This window comes from Rhinolophus sinicus, chromosome 18 (assembly GCF_057876585.1).
Source record: "Rhinolophus sinicus isolate RSI-liver-muscle chromosome 18, RSI-T2T, whole genome shotgun sequence".
Lineage (NCBI taxonomy): Eukaryota > Metazoa > Chordata > Mammalia > Chiroptera > Rhinolophidae > Rhinolophus > Rhinolophus sinicus.
The window spans coordinates 110,908,987-110,928,772 of record NC_142518.1 but is presented as its reverse complement, the minus strand read 5'-3'; positions in this window follow the sequence as shown (position 1 = coordinate 110,928,772).

Here is a 19,786-nt window from a genome sequence, read left to right as displayed (position 1 = left end):
AACGTGGACATCCTTGCCTTGTTCTCAATCGTACGGTAGGTGCAAAGTTGTGTCTTACCATTAAGTCTGATGCTAACTATGGAATTGTCATAGGTATATTTTGTCAGTGTGGTGAACCACATCCACTGATTTTCAAATATTAAACCAACTTTGCATTCCCTAGATAAAAAGAGCACTTCGTCATGTGTTACCCTTATATATTGCTGAATTCCATTTGCTAATATCTTCAGAATTTTGGCATCTATATTCATGAGGGATATTGATCTGCAGTTGTCTGATAATATCTGTTTCTGGTATCAGAGCCTCATAAAATGGAAAGTGTACCCTTATGTTCTTAAAGGGTTGCATATGCTTGCTGTTGATTTCTTTAAGTGTTTGATGGATTCACCAATGAAGCCATCTGTACCTGGAGTTTTCTTTGTGGGAAGGTTTTTAATTCCAAATTCAATGTCTTCAGTTAGCTATTGGACCATTCAGATTTTCTGCGTCTTTGTGTGTCAGTTTTAGTAGTTTGTGTCTTTCAAGGAATTTTCCCATTTCATCTAAATTGGCATAAAGTTAATAATCCCTCTTTATCATCCTTTTATGTCTGTAGATTCTGTAGGGACATCCCCTCTTTCATTCCTGATATTGGTAGTTTGTGTCTTTCCTTTTTTTCTTCATCAGTCTAGATAGAGACCTATCAATTTTATCGATCATTTCAAAGCACCAAGTTTTGGCTTCATTGATTTTTCTCCATCTTTGTTGATTTCCACACCATCATTTCTTTTACTTATTTTGGAGTAATAAAACATTTTGGGTTTAATTTGCTCATCTTTTCCAACTTCTTAAAGTGTAACCTTAAATCTTTGATTTTAAACCTTTTTGTAACATAAGCAATTAAAGCTATAAATTTCCTTTGAGAACAGCTTTAGCTGCATTCTGCTCACGAGGACATGTTCTATTTTCATTATCATTCAGTTCATAATGTTTTCTGATTTCCCTTTTGATTACTTTAACCAATGACCTACTTACAAGTGTATTTAATTCCCAGATATTTGGGGATTTTTCACATATCTTTTTGTTATGTGTTTTTAATTCCATTGTAGACAGAGAATTTCTATGATTTTATTCCTTTTAAAATTATGGAGACTTGTTTTATGGTTTGGCTTAGTGAATGTTCCAGATATATTTTAAGAGTATATATTCTGCAGTTGGATGTATATATTCTGCAGTTGTTCTATAAATGTCCGGTCAAGGAGGTTGATGGTGTTGTTCAAGTCTTAAGTGTCCTTGCTGATTTTCTGCCTAGCAGTTCTCTCTGGAAGAGGAGAGAAAATACCACAGTCTCCAACTGTACTTGTGGAATGTCTCTTTCTCCCTTCAGTTCTGTCAGATTTTGCTGCCTCTGTTTCGCACTGGGTGCATACACATTTAGGATTGTTACGTGTTCTTGATAAATTGACCCTTTTATTATCATGAAATGCCCCTCTTTATCTCTGGTAATATTCCTTCTTTTAAAAAAAAAAAAAAAACTTTTATTTATTTAAGTGTGCTTTTCCAGGACTCATGAGCTCCAAGTCAAGTAGTTGTTTCAATCTAGTTGTGGAGGGCGCAGCTCACAGTGGCCCCTATGGGGATCGAACCGGCAACCTTGGTGTTAAGCGCACCACACTCTAACCAACTGAGCTCACTGGCTGCCCCAATAGTCCTTCCTTTGACGTCTGCTTTGTCGGGTATGAATATAGCCGTTCCAACTTCTTTATGCTTAGTTTGTTTCTGGTATAACTTTTCTTTTTGTTTAACCTATCTGTGTGTTTATATTTAAACTGCACTTATCAGCAACATGTGGTTCCATCTTAGTTTTGTAACCAGTCTGATAATCTCTTATTTGTTTTGTTTAATCCATTTACATTTAATGGTAGAACTTAAGTCTATACCATCTCGCTGTTTTTCTGTTTATCCCATCTGTTCTTTGTTCCTTTTTTTTTTTTTTTTCCCTTCCTGACTTCTTCTGGAGTAATCAAATATTTCTGGTATTCTATTTTTTTTCTCCATTATTGGCTTGTTAGCTCTAATAACTGATACCACTGGTTCTGCTCGAGACCCCTTCCTGCACTGTGATCTGGAAAGTGCCTCAGAGGCAGAAAGGTAGAAATCCGGGCTGCTGTTGGGGACACTGCATTGGCTTTCCTTCTGATCACGGTCCTGCACGGCCTGTTGTCCAATATCTGAAAATACTTCTGTAAAATATTTTGCCTAGTTTTCTAGTTGTTTACAACCAGAGGGCTATTCAGACATTGGCCATTCCATCATGGCCACAATCACAAGTTTTCCCTCTTTTCTGAGCAATTCTTCACTCCTAAGGTCACCCTATCTCTCTCCTGCCTGATCAATTTTCCCTTGGCTGCTGGATCTAGTTTCATCAAATATGTCCTTCCACTGGTGAAGAACTCCTTTAACCAAACACCTCTCTCCAATCACAACCCCAATTCTCCGTTCCTCTTTATAGCCAAACTTCTGAAAATAATCGTCTATTTCCTCACTTCTTCCCATCCCCTCTTCAACCCTTTGTAATCTGGCTCCTACTCCACCACATTCCCAAAATGGTGTCAAAGTCACCAATGATCACGTTGCCGAATCCAGTGTCCCTTTCCTGACGTCATCCTATGGGCCTCTGTGCCCTCACCCCTTCTGACTGCCCTCCCCTGGCAGCTTCTGCAACGCTGCCCTGTCTGTCTCCTCTACCCAACCTCTCCAAGGTAGGAAGGAGGCCTCTTTGCTACCTCCACTCACTCCTGGGGTGAACTCACTCATCCTCGTGGCTCTAAAGACCATCTTGCTATTGATCATTCCCTCCTGACATCTCTGACAATGAGTCTCCTCTGAGCTTTTCGCCCATGCTTCCAACTGCCTGCTAGACGTGTCTTCTCTGATGTCTCACAGGCTCCATGGCTTAAATGTCACAACAGAAATTTGGGTTCCCAGTCATCACAAGCTCTCTGTATCGCTGTGGCACTACCTCCACCTTCCACCCAGCTGCCCAAGCCAGACCCTGAGAAGTTAGGCCTTTTTAGTAGCATCTGTTAGGGAGGTGTAACCAAAAGGTAGAAAAGTACATACGCTGTACATGTGTAGCTCAATGACTTTATATATGTATACAGCCATGTGACAGCCACCACTTAAGCCAAGATATAAGTCTGCTCCAATTATCTATTGCTATATATCAAACCACCCTAAAACTTAGGGACTGAAAAATCACATTTATTTTGCCCATGAACCTGTAATCTCGGCAGGGCTCAGATGGAACAGCTCGTCTGCTCCACTCAGTGTCAGCTGGAATGGCCTGAAGGCTGGTTTCTGGAACCATCCAGAGACTTCAACACGTCTGGGGATTGATACTTACTGCCAGCTGAGGACCCTGTCAGGCTAGGAGACCTACACATACCTCTTCCTTGTGGCTGTGTGGCTTCTTCCCAGCACAGGGCTGGCTTCTGCAGGTGAGTGTCTAAAGAGAGAGCCCGGTGGAGGCTGTCCCTTTTGGTAGCCTGGCTTCTGCTGTACCCTCTTCATGAGAAGCAAGTGGCTAAGGCCAGCCAATATTCAAGGGGAAAGGAATTACAGTCCAGCTTTTGATGGCATGGATGCTAAAGAATTTGTGGATGTGTCTTACACCAGTACGAGGGCATGTCCATCATCCCAGAAAGGTCCCTCACGCCAAAGAACCACACACTACACTCGTTTTGCATGTTCTTGAACTTCACAAAGTCATGAAGATGTTCTCCTTTCACTTATAGACACTTCATTGCTTTACCTTTCATATTTAGGTCTGTGCTACATCTCAAATTGATTTTTGTTCCTGATGAAAAGTAGGCATCAAGAGGTCCTGTTTTCCCACGTGGACATTTCAGTTTATCCCACACCAGTTAGTAAAAAAACTATCTTTCTCCACGGAATCAAAATGGGGACTTTGTCATCAATCCACTGGCTGTATTTGCACAGGCCTGTTTCTAGCCTTTGTTCTGTTACATCAGTCTATCTAGCCATCCCTGTACCAATACCACACTAGCTTCATTATTGTAGCCTTCGAGTAAGCCTTAATTTCTCTTAGCGGTGATCCCTTCAGTTTGTTCTTCAAGATTGTCCTAATTATTGTAGACCCTTTGCATTTCCATATAAATTGTAGAGCAATTGGAACTCTCATCCACTGCTCGGGGGAATGTAAAATGGTCCAGCCACTTTGGAAAACTGTTTGGCAGTGTCTTAAAATGTTATCCACTTACATGTGATGCAACGATTCCACTCCTAGGATTTACCCAAGAGAAACGAATTCATACCTTCACACAAAGACTTGTACACTAATTTTCACCTCAGCTCCATTCACAATTGCCAGAGAGTGGCAACAACCCAAATGACCATCAGGTGACTGGACAAACAAATTGTGTGTTCACACAATGAAACACTACTTGGCAGTTAAAAGAAACAAATTATTAGACTCAGAATAACTACAGAGTGAAAGGAGCCAGACCAAAAAAGCGTACGCACTGTATGACTCCATTTATGTACACTTCTAGGAAATGCAAACTTATCTGTCATAGCAGAGCGCTGGTCCGTGGCTGTCTAAGAGTGGGTGTGGAGGGATGGGCTGGAGGAGGGGATCACCAGAAGACGCATGAGGAAACTTTTGGGGTTGATGGATATGCTCATACTCAAGATAGTGGTGACGGTTTCACAAATAGAACTCTCAAAGTGGAGGCTTTAAATTTGTGCAGTTTATTTTATGTCAGGTCTACCTCAAGAAAGAGCTTTTTAAAAAAATACAGTGTATCTCTTTTAAGCAGCATATTGTTGGATTTTTTCACTTTAATGCAGCCTGTCAGTCATTGTTTATCTATTAACATTTTAATGTATTTGCCGACATGTTTGTGTGTGTGTGTGTGTGTGTGTGTGTGTGTGTGTGTGTGTGTGTGGTAATATATACATGACATAATATTTATCATTTGAACCACTTGTGTACAGTTTAGAGGCATTAGATCCATTTACAGTGTTGTATACTCATCACCACTATCTGTACCCCAAACCTTTTTCATCATCCCGCCCATTAAACAGGAACTCCCAACCCCCTCCTGATGTGTTTGCGAGTGTATCTTACTATCTGTTGTCTGCTGGCCCATCTGCTCCTTGTCCCTTCCTTTCTCCTATCTTGCCTTCATCCGATGGTGTCACTGGTGTTATGACTCTAGGGGTCACCCTAAGGATTGGCTCTGCATCCTGGTATTGGCCCCTGCTCCTTGCCGTTGACAGTGTTCTTTTCATGTACTTTAAACCCAAAGGACATCATTGGTGGTGCTTTACACAGTCTGTTTTTACTTGTATTTACCCACATATATTCCATTTCTAATGTTCTCCATGCCTTCCTGCAGGTCTGTTCTTTCATCTTGGATTTCTCCCCCCCTTCCTTTCTTTCTCAAATTACTTCATTTCTTGGGAGAAAATAGGCTCAAGAAAATAATGAGAGGGTGACATTACTATCGGAGACATTCCCGAATATGCGCCATCCTAGCTGTTCTCTGGTCTTCACTACCTCTAGAAACAGTACCCAAACCCTCTCCAGGTTCAACAACGTAAGACTCAAAGTGTATTTTGAGTAACACTTTAAATAACAAATATGCTATGGATTGTCCTCTACAGCCCTGGGGGAAATGTGTTATCTTCCTTCACGTGTTTATTCAGAGGGCTGGGTGAATATGCTAGGGTTTTTCAGCTGTTTTAAGCGTGCAATTCAATGGTTTTCAGTATATTTACAGAGTTGTGCAACCATCACCGTAATCTATTTTTCTAAAGCATTTCTATCACTGCTAAAAGAAACACTGTACCCATTAGCAGTCATTCCCCGTCCTCCTTGGCATCTTTCTAGCCCGTGGCAATTACTAATTTACTTTGTGTCTCTATGGTTTTATCTATTCCGGACATTTCATGTAAATGGGATCATACACTATGTGATCTTTGCTGTCTGACTTCTTTCCCTTAATACAATGATTTCAAGGTTCACCCAGATTGTAGCATGTGTCACTGCTCCATTCCATTTTATGGCTAAATAATGTCCCATTGTATGCGTTTCATTTATCCATTCCTCTGTTGATGGACATTTGGGTTGGTTTGACTTGGGGCTATTATGAATAGCCCTTATGAACTGTGTATCAGTTTTTCTGTGGCCTTGTTTTAATTTCTCTAGGAGTGGAATTGCTAGGTCATATGGTAGCATTTATCATAGATTTGCTTCATATCTATGTTGCTTAACGTTTGTAACTTCCTTGAATCTGGAGTTTGACGTCTTTTTCTCAGTTTTGGAAAATTCTCAGCCAGTATCTCTTTAAGTACTGCTTCTGTCCTTTCTCTATTGTTTGGGGAAAAGACTGTTCTCTTATCTCAGGATTGTAGCACCTCAAGTCATGACTTTGCTGCTTGTTCTCCAGTTCTTTCAAACCGTTCTTTTAACATATACATTTTGTCCAACTTGTATAGCTATTTTCAGTGAGAGGCTGATATACCTATCATGGCCAGAACCAGAAGTCTCCAGAAGTTATTCTTGACTCCTCCCATTCCCTCATTTCCACCCCCAACAGCAGATAACCAACAAATTTTATCTTCTTCCAAATTGTACATGTCTCCCATTTGCCTCGTACCATCTCGTGCACCCCGTCAAGTTCCAGGCCACCATCATCTATCAAGGCTGACTGCAGCACCCTACTGTGGGTGCCCTGCCCCCACCTAGCTCTCCAGCCTCCTTCCTGCCACTCAAGGTCGTTCAGTTCTGTCAACACAACACAGCAGTCACTTCACAAAACTCCGATGTGGAACTCTGCTGTTCGTGTGCCCTCATTCAGACAGATCTGTGTGTAGGCAAACCAGAAGTCCAACCGAATCCGTGTCCCTTAGCTTTTCTCTCAGTTGAATTTAGGCACCATACTCAGTTCAGCCACTAGTGGTGGGTGGGTTTGTTTGTTTGTTTGTTTCTTTTTTCTAAAACTCCGAGAGCCATGCTTGTGGTCTCTAAGCCACCAGTTGCTGTAGCAACCTCTAGTTAGCACTTGTGAAAGGAAGCTTGCTTTATGCCTTCAGCAAGAGGGTCTAGAGCGAAGCGCCATGAGGAGGCTGCATATTAAGTAGAGCCAAAGAACTAGCCGGCAGGGGAAGGGGACATGGGTCTCCTAGGGACAGGCAAGCAGAGAAATGATGCCGTGCTGCTGAGAAACTGGAAGAGAGTGTCGACTTGTCCTACCACCTTCATTTTTTCTCATCTCAGCAGATTGCAAATATAACATCAGAAATCCTCCCTCGCTGTTGTTTTTCTGGATGAGAATGAAAGTCAGCAGGCAAAACGGCGAATGGAGACTGCCTTCCGGGGTTGGCTTTTCTGCTGAGTCACTGCCTTAATGGCCACCCCAGATACCCAACTCCCCCTCTCTTAGCCTGTTTCTAAGGCAACCCGTGAGCGGGCTGGGAGCTAAGCCAACCTGGGATCAGAGGGACTCCCGTTGCCGGCTACCATGTGGCCATTTTTGTTTTCCTAGCCAGAATGTTTTTAGAGTCTGTTTTTTAAAAAACAAACATTTTCTTTTAAAAACACCTGCTCATTACAAAAAAAAAAAAATCCAAACAGTACCGAAGGCTAGTGTGCAGAATAAGAAAACCCTCTTCTCACTTTCCCAGCCTGGACTCTCCTCCCCGAGAGCAGCTTCCGGGTTCACCTCCCATGACTCAGCCGCACTCACGGTCCCCACCTTGCTGCCCCCCTAGAGATAGACACCAAGGCTGCACCCTGTCACACAGACGAACCTTACTTTTGCTCTGCAGTGTAGACGCTGTATGAACATACTATCAAGTTCCTCCGTGGAGGTCAGTTAGGCTGTTGCCAGTTTTGCTGTTTGTGCTTTCGCCGTCGTAAATAATCCTGGCATGTGCATTTTTGCACACTTAGGCCAGGGTTTCTTTAGGCGAGACCCCTTAGGAGCTGGATGATAAGGTCATTTTGATACATGAAGCCAAAGTACCCTCCAGTGCCCTGGGTATTGGCAAAAAGCTTCACCTTGGTAAATCTAATCAGTGAAAAACCATATCTTGCTTTTTACTGGCATTTCTTTCAGTCTGAGTGAAGTTGGACATTCCTTTATTGTCTTCATGGGCCTCTTGAATTTCTTTTCATGTGAGCTGTCTAGTCATACCCATGGTCAGGTTTCCACTGGGCTGTGGGTCTTTTTTCTTATTGGTAGGGAGAGTTCTTTCCATATTCAGGACTGTAACCCTTGGTCTCCTCGTATGTGGTACAGATAGTCTCTCCTGGTTTGTGAGGTGTCTTTGACTTTGCTCGTGGTACTTTCCATGCAAAAATGTACTAATCTTTTCCTTTCCGGCTTCTGGCTTGCAGTATTGGGCTTAAAAAGGGTTTCCCCACTTCAAGCTCATTTTTAAAAGCCACTGGTGTTTTCTTCTGGTATGAATTTATCCTTTAATGTTTACATATTTTATGCAAAAGACCAACACCGATCTGATAGGTATAACACAGAGAACTGTGCCCGACAAACAGAGGATATGCACCCTTTCCAAACATACACAAAACGTTCATGAAAATATTGTGCTGAGGGCCACTGAGAAAATGGCATGCAATCCCCAGCAGCGCAAATCAGACAGACCACTGACTGCAACACAAAGAAATTAAGATGAACCAGGAAAAAATAACACTTCCTCCCTGCAAAATGTTCAACTAGAAATTTAAAATTGCCCTTCTAAATAAAGTGTGGGTTAAGGAGGAAATTAAAATGAAAAATACTAAGTGCTAAATACAACTGTATGCCAATACATTTAAAATTCTAGATTAAATGAACAACTTTCTTTGAAAAATAGAAATCTCCAAATTTGTCTCTAAAAGGAGTAGAAAAACAGAATAGAACAAAAATCAGATAGGAAATGGAATTGCCAGTCGCAGTACTAAACCTCTAAAGGGCCAGAGGCCCTGCTATGTGACAGGCACAACCCATGGCCCGGGTTGATCAAATCGTTCTGGACTTCCATAGAGGCATTCATGCAAGGTGGCAAACCCAGAGAGCCCCGTGTAAAAGAAGAAATGAGCTCTTCCCAGACTGAGGTGCCCTGCCCGGCCGGCTGAGGCGTGTTGGGGGGTGGGGGCCTGCATCTGCCCCTGCCCCGTGTGGCCATCTGGCTTTGGATGCGTGTGTGGTCTGTCTCTACCTGTGTGCAGCCACCAGAGCCACTTGAGGCGAGAAAGGGGGATCCCCCGGTCTTTTCCAGAATGCAGCTGTTGGCTGTAGACTCCCCAAAATGACCAGCAGAAAAACCTGTTGATCAAGCTTAGCTGAGCTGACTGGACTCACTGCAATGAAGAACACCATCTCAACGGAGGAAACTAGAAGAAATGCACAGAGCTTTAGAACTGGTGGCAATTTCAAGGTGGGTTCTCAAGGTCAGGCGGAGGTGATAACACCATCGCATTGGATTGGTGGACACAGCCTAAGGCAGGCTTGGACAGAGCCACACAATGAGGCACAGTCTTACCTTCCAGGAGCAAGTATGTCCTGGTGACAAAAAGCTCGTTTGCTTTGCTCTGTTCCCAGTTTGACAACGGAACGGGAAAGGATATCCCGTCCCAGGACTGTTTGCCATGGGGATAGGAAGCCACATTGGCTCGCAGTATGATTTAACCCAGGCCTAGGAAAGGGTGTTGGTTTGGGTTTCACAACTAAGACCCCTAGGCCACTGTGGGGACAGAGTCCCAGAGAGCAGTTTCCAGACTCTCGGCCTCACGTGGAAAGGTGCTGGCTCGGGTAGTAGATGGCTGTCAGCTGTGACTAGTTGGCCATCAGCTGTAAACAGTTAGCCATTAGCCACTGATATAACTGCTGTGACTAAGCTAGCAAGCGCGGACTGCAGTTAGCAAGTGGGGTCGGTTGGCAGAGAAGTGGATGGCAGGTTGCGGATCGTGTGGCTCCTGGTTCTTGTGTCTCCAACCCAGCCACCATCGAGACTATAGTGGTATGACTCCCCTATCTATGGCTCCGTGGGTGGTCCTTTTTGGCCTCACCTTATCCTGCGTTCTTATGTGGGGAGCGGGACCAGAGACCCCCTCATGACAGCCACTCTCCCCTATAAGACCCCACTCCCCTATAAGACCACCAAGATGACTGCAGAAAGGAGACCACAGCCTTGACAGAGCCTTCCTGGAAGCTTCCTGGAAGGGTGAGGTCAAGGGTGGGGTGTTTCTAATTACGTTTTTCAAGTGTGGTTTAAGGCATGTCTTTGAATGAGGGGATCTGAGTGGGACGAGCAAACCTGGTTTAGGATTGGTGGGTGCTGCCAAGAAGGGTTTTGAAGGTAACCCTTGAAGAATGAAGGGCTCTCTGAAGAGCCCAGCTGAGCTTGTGGCTGTTAACCTGAGGAGGGCTAGTTGAATAATCTAATGTTTGGCTAAATGGATTTTCAGAAGTTCCTGAAATAAACAGTGAAGTTATTTGCAACTTCCTCTTCCTAGATGAGAATTTCCTGGCATAGTAAATAGGCTTGTTACTATAGGGAGACCAGAGGCTGGGTGACGAGCTGTGGTTTCAGTTCTCCCTGATTAGCTCACATTCTGAAGTCAAAAGATGCTGTCTGGAGGAAGCCATGTCGCCGTGGCGCTTGCTGAGCAGAAATGCCACGTTCCTGGCAGAGGATGAGGTGTAACCTTTGAGGGGAGCATGTGGGGGCTTGCCCTCTGCAAAGCCAATGGAGAGGTGCCCCAAGAGAATCACTCCTGGAGAGTAGGGGTGCTTCACTGGTCCCTGTGTCATCTGGAAATGGTGGAGCTCCCGGTGCTGGGGGATGGACCAAGCGGCAGCTGAGGAGGTCCTGCTGCGGGCAGCCTGCTCGGCCAGCGTTTGGCAGAGCCAGGAGATGATGGCTTTCAAGTGAGCTGTCTCGCTGACTCCTACTTACGAGGATCTCCTACTGAGGGCCCCCGGCAGCAAGAGCCGGGAGGTAGGCTGCCTGCAGCAGGGCCGAGGGGCCAGGCGGAGATCGCAGACTGAGACAGATGGACTCCCTTTCAGGGGGACATTTTGAATTGGGTACGAGCAGAATGTTTGAAAATGAACACCATAAAAAAAAAAAAGAAAAGAAGAAAATGAACACCGTTGGGTTCAAGAACCAGAATGAGACTAATTATAGGAGACCTGAAAAATGACAGACCAGCTTCCAGATCTTAGGGGGATTTGGTACAACTCTATGGTGGGGCAGGGGCAAGTACTGGGAAAAAAAAAAAGTTGACACGACTACAAAGACCGGTTAAAGAGTGAAACCCTATGCGAAAACTGAGGCCCAGTCTGAGATCAGGCCCAGTGAAGAAAGCCAGGTCAGGGCTGGCGAGGCAACCCCAGCTTCGCCTTCTACACCATTCCAGCCGGCCTGAACCCAAAAGGATGCCTCCCCGCCTGACAAGAGGTCGAGTCCCCTTGACCCTGGATGGGCATCTGTGATTGCCTTGATGACATGGAGTCTGGCAGAAGGGACACTAGTGACTTCCAAGGCTAGGTCCGTCTCTTGAAATGCTCACCCTTGGAACCAGACACGATGCTGTGAGGAAGGTGACATGGAGAGGGCCACGAGCAGAGGAGCGAAGGCCTCTGCCCTCAGCCCCAGCTGCCATCCAATCCCAAGTTCCCCACTTGCCTTCTTGGCAATGGACGTTTCAGCTCTCAGGGGGCTTGCCCCAGGCGACGCCACATGGAGCAGAGAGGAGCCCGACCTGCCTTGCAGATCCCCGAGCAAAACAAACACTTGGAGTTGTTTTAAGCCACTGGCCGGGCTCATCTCTGCTCTGTGATTTTTTATTGGGGAATATTGGGGCACAGTGTGTTTCTCCAGGGCCCATCAGCTCCAAGTCTCCAGGCCCCACAGCTTCAATCTAGTTGTGGAGGGTGCAGACCACTGGCCCATGTGGGAATCGAACCAGCAACCCTGTTGTTCAGAGCTCATGCTCTAACCAACTGAGCCATCCGGCCGCCCTTATTTTCACCATTTTTAAGTGTCCAGTTCAGCGGCATTAAGGTCAGATCATTCTCACTGTTGTGCGACCATCCCCTGTCCATCCGCAGAACTTTTCATCTTCCCAGACTGAAATCTGTCCCCATTCGATACTAGCTCCCCATCTGCCAACCCCAGCCCCTGGCACCAACCACCCTACTTTCTGTCTCTATAAGTGTGACGCCTCCAGGGACCTCATGTAAGTGGAATCACACAGTATCTGTCCTTTTGTGACTGGCTTACTTCACTCAGCATAATGTCCCCAAGGTTCATCCGTGTTGAAAGATGTATCAGAATTTCCTTCCCTTTTTATTCCATGGCACGGCTAGACCTCATTTTGTTTATCTGTTCATCGGTCGATGGGCACCTGGGTTGCTTCCGCCTCTTGGCGACCGTGAGTAATGCTGCTGCGAACATGAGTGTGCACGTATCTGTTTGAGTCCCTGCCTTCCATCCCTGTGGGTCCACACCCAGAAGTGGAATTGCTTCAAATACCTTTTTGACATCTACTGATGTCATGTTTTCCTCCTTTGACACATTCATATTACTAATTATAGTGACATACTTCCTAATTGAATCATCTCTTCACTCTTGGAATGAACTCTACTCAGTTATGGTATATTCATTTCCTAATCTGCTTCAGGATTGTCCTAGCTCATTTTTAATGTTCGAAATGTGCATCGATACTTTCCAGTGCTGATGACCTGCAGTTTTCTTTGTGGTGTGCGTGTGGGTGTGTGATCGTCACCAAGTCTGGAGACCAGATTCACTCAGCTAGTCAGCCCTGGAGTGCCTGCCTACTGAGCAGCAGACATAGCTCTGGACTCTTGGAATGGAGCAGTGACTGAGCCGGAGTCTGTCTGCGGTACTAATTAATGCTCTCCTGGGAGAAGAAGGTTCTTCCAGTTTCATAAAACATATTTGGAAGCTTTCCTTTCCTTCTTTAATCTGCTGGAACTACCCATTTCTGAAAGGCCAGAAAGAATTCATTTGCAGCCTGAGGCTGTGGAAGGGGTGGCTGTCTGACAACCCATCTTTTTCTCTGCTCAGCTGTTCCCTTTCTTCTGGGATCAATTCTGGTCATGTCAGTTCCCACTGTGGGACCCAGCATGTGCCTTAAAACCTTGAGGACCATGGCAGTGTCAGGGTCCCTCCCAGCATGTCACTCCAGGCCTGCGCTCAGACACCGAACGTGCCTCGCCCCAGGTTAGTGATTCAAGAGTGAGAGGCCAGTCCTAAGGGGCCCCAGTGCTTCTCCCTGCTGGGGCCCTGCCCCTCCTCCAGCCCCATCCCCCCTCTTCCCAAGCCCCCTCCTCCCTCCTCTGCCCTGCTCCTCCCACACCTCTCCCCATTCTGTTCCTCACCCCCCCTCAACTCCTGCCACCCTCTGTCCTCCTCCGACTCTTCTGCCTGGGCCTCCTGCTCGCCTCACTGGGACACACACAGACGAAAAGATGTGCAACCTCATTAGTCATGGGGAAATGAAGAGAAAACCACAATGAGATAGCTATACACACACCACCATGACTAACACTAAAAGAGACTGGTCATACCAAGTGTCGCCGAGGACACGGAGCCAGGGGGAGTGTAAACTGGGACAGTCACTTTGAATAACTGTTGGGCAGTTTCTTACGAACTTGAACTTCACCTACTCTAAGCAAGCAGTTCCTCTTCTAGCTTTATACCAAAAAGAAATGAATGCATATGTCCATAAAAAGATGTGTACGTGCGTGTCCATAGCCCCTTTATTTATGTTAGCCAAAAACTGGAGAAAAACCCAATACCTGTCACCAGACAAACAGATAGACAAAGTTGTTGTGTATTCCTGCCACAGAACACTACTCAGTAATTAAAAGAAATGGATATGTGGATATGTGTATGAGTGGCACATGCTGTGTACTTCCTTTCGTATGAAGTTCTAGAACATGTAAAACCAATCAGCGGTGACAGAAGTCACAATAGTTTTTACCTTCGGGGCTTGGTTTGATGGACCCTCCACTGTGTATAGGAAAAGTTCGAGGTGTACACTTAATATGTTTGGGCTCAATAAAAATAATTCAAATATGTGAGCTTCTAAAGCTGTAAATTTCACTTTAAGTACCACTTGCACTACTATTCCCAACAGTTTTATTATGTAGTTATTTTTATTATTGTAGTTCTAAGTATTTTTAAATGTTCATTTATGATTTTTAAAACTTGGCAATGTATGGCGATGGTGTGTGTGTGTGTGTATGCTACTGATTTTGAACGTAATTGCACTGTGGTCCGACAGTATGGTCTGACATCAAGCCTTCCAACTTCCTTGCTTCTGGCTTCATGGCTAGGGTACCGCCACTGTCTTTAGATGCCACTCGTGGACACGGGGGGACCTGGGAGGACGCCAGCCTGTCAGAGCACCCATAGTCACAGGCTTGTTCACACTTTCTGTATCTTCACAGAACTATTGTCTGCTTGACCTAAATACCTTCAAAAGGAAGCCCATAGAAACCTCCCTCAATGATGCTAGATTTGTCTATTTCTCCCTGGAGTTCTGTCAATTTTTGCTTTATATATTTTGAACCTATTCTAACATCATTCCTGAAATGTTCTTGTTTGGTCCCAAAGTCGATTTTGCCTGATGTTAATATAGCTATGCCGGCTCTCTCTTGCCTAGTAGGTGCCTAATATACCTTTTTTCTCATTCTTCGCATGTAATCTTTCCGCGGATATGTTTTACGTGTGTCTCTAGTAGACAACATATGCCTGGAGGTTGTGGTTTTGGTACAATATGATAATCTCTGTAATCTCTGACAGTCCTCCAATCTGAAGTCCTCTCAGAGGTGACATATGTTGTTTGTCGTGTCTGCTCCCACAGAAACCTCCAGTGGGGCTGGCTCAGCTCGTCGTTGGTGTCACAGGCTCAGCTCCTCCACCTGTTTGGGTTGTAGAATATAAAGAACAATCTGGGCAGGGGGGAACCCAACTGAATAGTAAAGGTGAAGAGTTTCAGATGGTAAACATTTCTGAATGGCTTACCCGGGTGCTCTCTGGGGCAGCTGAAACCTCCGGGGCTGGGCACGGTGGCCTCCCGTGTCTAAACTTGACCTGCGACACACCCGTGTGTGTGCTGTTGCAGTTCCGATTAAAAACTTTTGAAAATGAAGAAAGTACTTTCAAACCACAATAAGATACCACCTTCACACCCACCAGGAGGGCTATAATCCAAAATCAATGACAAGGTGAGGCTGTAGAGGAATTGAAATCCTGGGGCTCTGCTGGTGGGAACGCGAAATAGTGCAGCTGCTGTGGGCGGAATTAGCAAATGGCCCAGCAGTTCCGCTCCCAGCTGTATACCCAAAAGGAAGGAAAACATCTGTCCCCACTGAAATTTGTACACAAGTGCTCACAGCAGCATTACTCACAGTAGCCAAAAGGTGGAAGCCACCCAAGCGCCCATCAGCTGAGTACCGGATAAACGACGTGCGGTCTATCCGTACAGTGGGATACAATTCAGCCATAAAAACGGAGGAAGTCCTGCTGCGTACTCAACATGGAACCTTGAAAACATGACGCTCAGTGAAAGAAGGTAGACACAACACAAAAGACACATGTTGTATGGCTCCATATATATGAACTGTCCAGAAGAGGCAAATCCATAGAGACAGAGAGTGGATGAGTGGGTGCCAGGGGTGGGTGGGGCGAGAGAGATGGGGAGTGACTGCTTATGGGTGCAGGGTTTCTTTTTGGGTGGATGAAAATGTTCTGGAATTAGTAGTGATGGTGACAAAACCCTGTGAGTATACTAACGACCACTGAAATGTACACTTTAAAAGGGTGCATCATAGGGTATGTAATTTGTGTCTCCATTTTGAAATGTATTTTCAAAATACTATTTGGATCCCAAGTCGTGGTGGCAAGGGCTCCAGTTAGGAACAACAACGTAGCAGCCAAGAACCAGGGAGGGAAGTCTAAAGCGCCAGGGCAAACCCCACCTTGGCCACTTCCTACCTCCGTGAACTTGAAAGTCATTCAACTTCTCTAAACTCACTTTCCTAGACAGTAAGCCCTCAGTAACTGTTAGCTCTTTGCCAATATGATTCGTGTCTCCTCATCTATAATGCAGCCGGAGGAATACAGAGCGAGGCTGTGAAGAGTTGATCATAGAAACACCTTATTATAAGCAGAGCTTGGGCTGCCTTTATGAGTTACCCCACTAATCCTCACAAGCACCCCACACTGTAGGAGAGGGGTGCTGTTAGGATCTCCTTTTAAAGAGAGGAAACTGAGGCACGGAGAGCTTATGAAACTCACCCAAAGCCTCCCACCTAGTGAATTGCAGAGACCACTGTTGATTTTTTTAAAATGTGGTTAAATATAGGTAACAGAAAATTTACCATTTTAAGAGTTTTTAAATATACTGCTCTGTGGCATTAAGAACATTCATTTAAAAAGTAAAAAAAAAAAAAAAAAAAAAGGACATTCATACTTTGTGCAGGCATCAGCCATCAGCACCATCCGTCTCCAGAACTTTTTCATCTTCCCCACTGACACTCTGTCCCCATTAGACACTAACTCCCCTTTTTCTCCTTTCCCCAGCGCCTGGCACCCACCCATCATCGTACTTTCTGTCTCTGAGTTTGACAACTCTAGGGACGTCATAGAAGTGGAATCACGCAGGATTTACCTGCTGTGACTTCCTGGTTTCACTTAGCATCACGTCCCCTAGGTTCTTCCATGTTATAGTGTGTGTCAGAATGTCCTTCCTTTTTAAGGCTGAGTAATATTCCACCGTATGGAGAGACCACGTTTTGTTCATCTATTCCTCTGTCCATGGACCTTCCGGCTACTGTGAATACTGCTGCTATGAACATGGGTGTGCAAATCTCTTAGAGACCTTGCTTCCAGTCCTTTTGGGTAGATACTCAGATGTAGGATTGCTGGATCATATGGTAATTCTATGTTTATTTTTTTCAGGCAACCCTGCTTTTAAGCCAGGAAAGGCAAATAAAAAGAAAATGAAATTCTATTTCACCCCATCAGACTGACAGACAGTAAATCCTTTAACGGTACCAAGTGCTGGCGAGGCTGAGGAGCAGTGGAAACTCTGGTGGGCAGTAATTCCTGCAACCACTTTCACAAGGGGCGAGGCCACTTCCAGTCAGATTGAAGTGTAGCTGTGGATTCCTTGTGCAGCGCTCAAACATAAGCAGAGAGGCAGGGACAGTGGCCCCAAAGGAGGAACTGCCCCGATGGGCACCCTAGGAGACCTGGGGATAAATTCCCACCAGTCACATCCTGCAGCCAGTGGAGAAAGATCTGGACCACGTGGTACATTTACAGAAGTTTATAGCACACGCAAGACAGGAGTATATATTGCTAGTGCATATGCCCACACGTCGGAAAGGCATGAGAGCATACCAGGGCCTAGGGTCTACCCAGCTCCGGATGGTGGTTACCTCTGGGGTGGGAGGGTAGGGACCGGCTCCAACTCAATCTGTTAGGTTTCATGTCTTTCAAAGGAAGAGACCTGTGCCAGCCAAGAGGGTGGCGGTGCAGACACCCTGGCAGAGGGCCCAGTGGAAGTCAGGCGGGGCCAAGAAAGCAGAGGCAGAAGTAAAACCAGAAGTCAGCAGTTCTGAAGAGAAGCAGAGGGCAAAGATCAAAGCGAAAGGCGGGAAACAGAAGAAAAGACTAGAAAAGCCTGAAAATGGTTAGAAGGACCTGCTGTGCTACCATGGCCTGGGCTGCAAATAGCAACCAAGCTTGGGTAGCGCTCCAGACCCACAGGGGCCGGGCCCTGGCAATCAGCCAGCCCCCCCGCCCAGCCAAGTGGCCCAATAGCCACCAGGTCACTTACCAGAGAAGCAGCAGGGACTCGAGGGGCACCTAGGACGAAGACTGCTTTGTCTTAGCAACGAGCATGGGGATTACAGAAATATATTGGGGCTGAAAAGAAAAACTAGTGGGGCAAAGGTATTCCTTCACCACATGGCTATTTGGGGGCTCGCTTGAAGACATGAATCACCTCGTTGACATTTATCCAAAGTTTTCTACTCATGGAGACCTTTAGAGGTGAAAGGGAAATGCTTTGCCTGTGGCATGTACCCAATTTTAACTGCCGAGAAATAAAATCGCCTTGGCTCTCCCAGCGTTTGGGAATTCCCCCTCCTCACTTACACGACCCCTAAATGTGCCATGGAACCGTGCTTTGATAAATCATCATTTTAACAACGGTGACAGCTGCACTGTTTTATTTCTTAATGTAAATTTTAACTATTTTTATAACAACTATTTCTCTAATAATTTTATAATTAAATTTTTACAATGAAAAAGATCAGAAGCAACCATAGATTAAGGAAATGTGTTTATCATCTATGTGACAGATGAATGGTTAATATTTACAATATAAAAAGTGTTCCTACACATTGAGAAGGAGGAGGAAAGGCTATAAACAAGGAACTTCCAGGAGAATGAAAGCAAACTTCCAACAGACAAATGCAAGAGCACCAGCTGCGCACGTGAATACGTGTGTGTGTGTGTGGAAGAGGTGTGGGTTAGAGCCACAATGAGATCTTGTTTCGCCCCCATCAGATTGGCACAAAATGAAAAAGCAGGCTAACACCTGCGGGTGGGTGGGGGCCTGGGGAGGCCTCTCTCGTCACTGGTAGAAATGTGAATCATGAGTGTCAGTGGGGGAAGCACCCCAGGGATTTAAAACCCACGTGCCCTTCCATCACACGCCTGAGAGTGACCCGAAGAAAGGCGAGCGAAAGCTGACCAAGGTGCGCTGAATGAGGACAGGGGAAGAGGGCCAGTACCAGCTCTGCCCGCCCACGCGCACAGAGCGCCACTAAAGCCCGATGGGGCCTGGGGCAGGGTCTCCACCCACCACTGTGGAGTGGGGAGAACTAGTGCATGGGAGTAGTGTCCCACGGTGGGGCCACCAGCTTCCTGAGTACCCTCAGGGGGCTTATTGTCCCCCCACCCACAGCCTGTGTTACCTGCACAATCAGAACAAAACCAACACAACTATTTCCCCTGTGGGGCAAATCCCCAGGCCATAGTATGACAAGGCTGGGAAGAGGCCAGGTATCAACGTTATTGTCGCTTCTTCCAAGGAGAGGTAGAGCCATTGCGGTCGGTGGCCAGGGCTTCGGGCCGGAGGGTAGGACCCAGGGTTTCTAATGCTGTGTTGCAACTTCCAGCCAAGTTAAACTTCTGGAGTTTCAGTTTCTGTGAAATGAGGGGTTGGTGCAGATGGTTTCTAAGATTCCTCCCAGCTTTGGAGCCTCTAAACCGTTAGGCCAAACGTGGGGAGAGGGCCCATTGGGTAACCAATGGCTTCTCAGCTGTGCTGTGTTGGGGGGTGGGGTTGTAAGATGGAGACAGTGATAGTTAACAACAGCCGATAAACAAAGGGGGGGCAAGAAGGACTCCTCAGAGCGGAGCTGGGCTGGGGCACAGCCACCAGCCTCCTTCCTCCAGCATCGCAAACATTGCTGCCACCCTCGAACCCTGGGTTCGAGGGTTTCTGTGGTCCTGGCCCCAGAAGCCAGGGCTCACCAGGGCCAGAGGGGACCAGGAAGCTGCATCGCTAATGCTGGCCACACTGAGAAACACTGATCAAAAACAGGGGGCAGAAAGAGACGGTTCCAGGCCACTGGCTTTAATTGGGTCTGTTCAATGTAGGGTTATCTGATTTAGCAAATGAAAAAACAGGACACTCAGTTCAATCTGAATTTCACAGAACAAT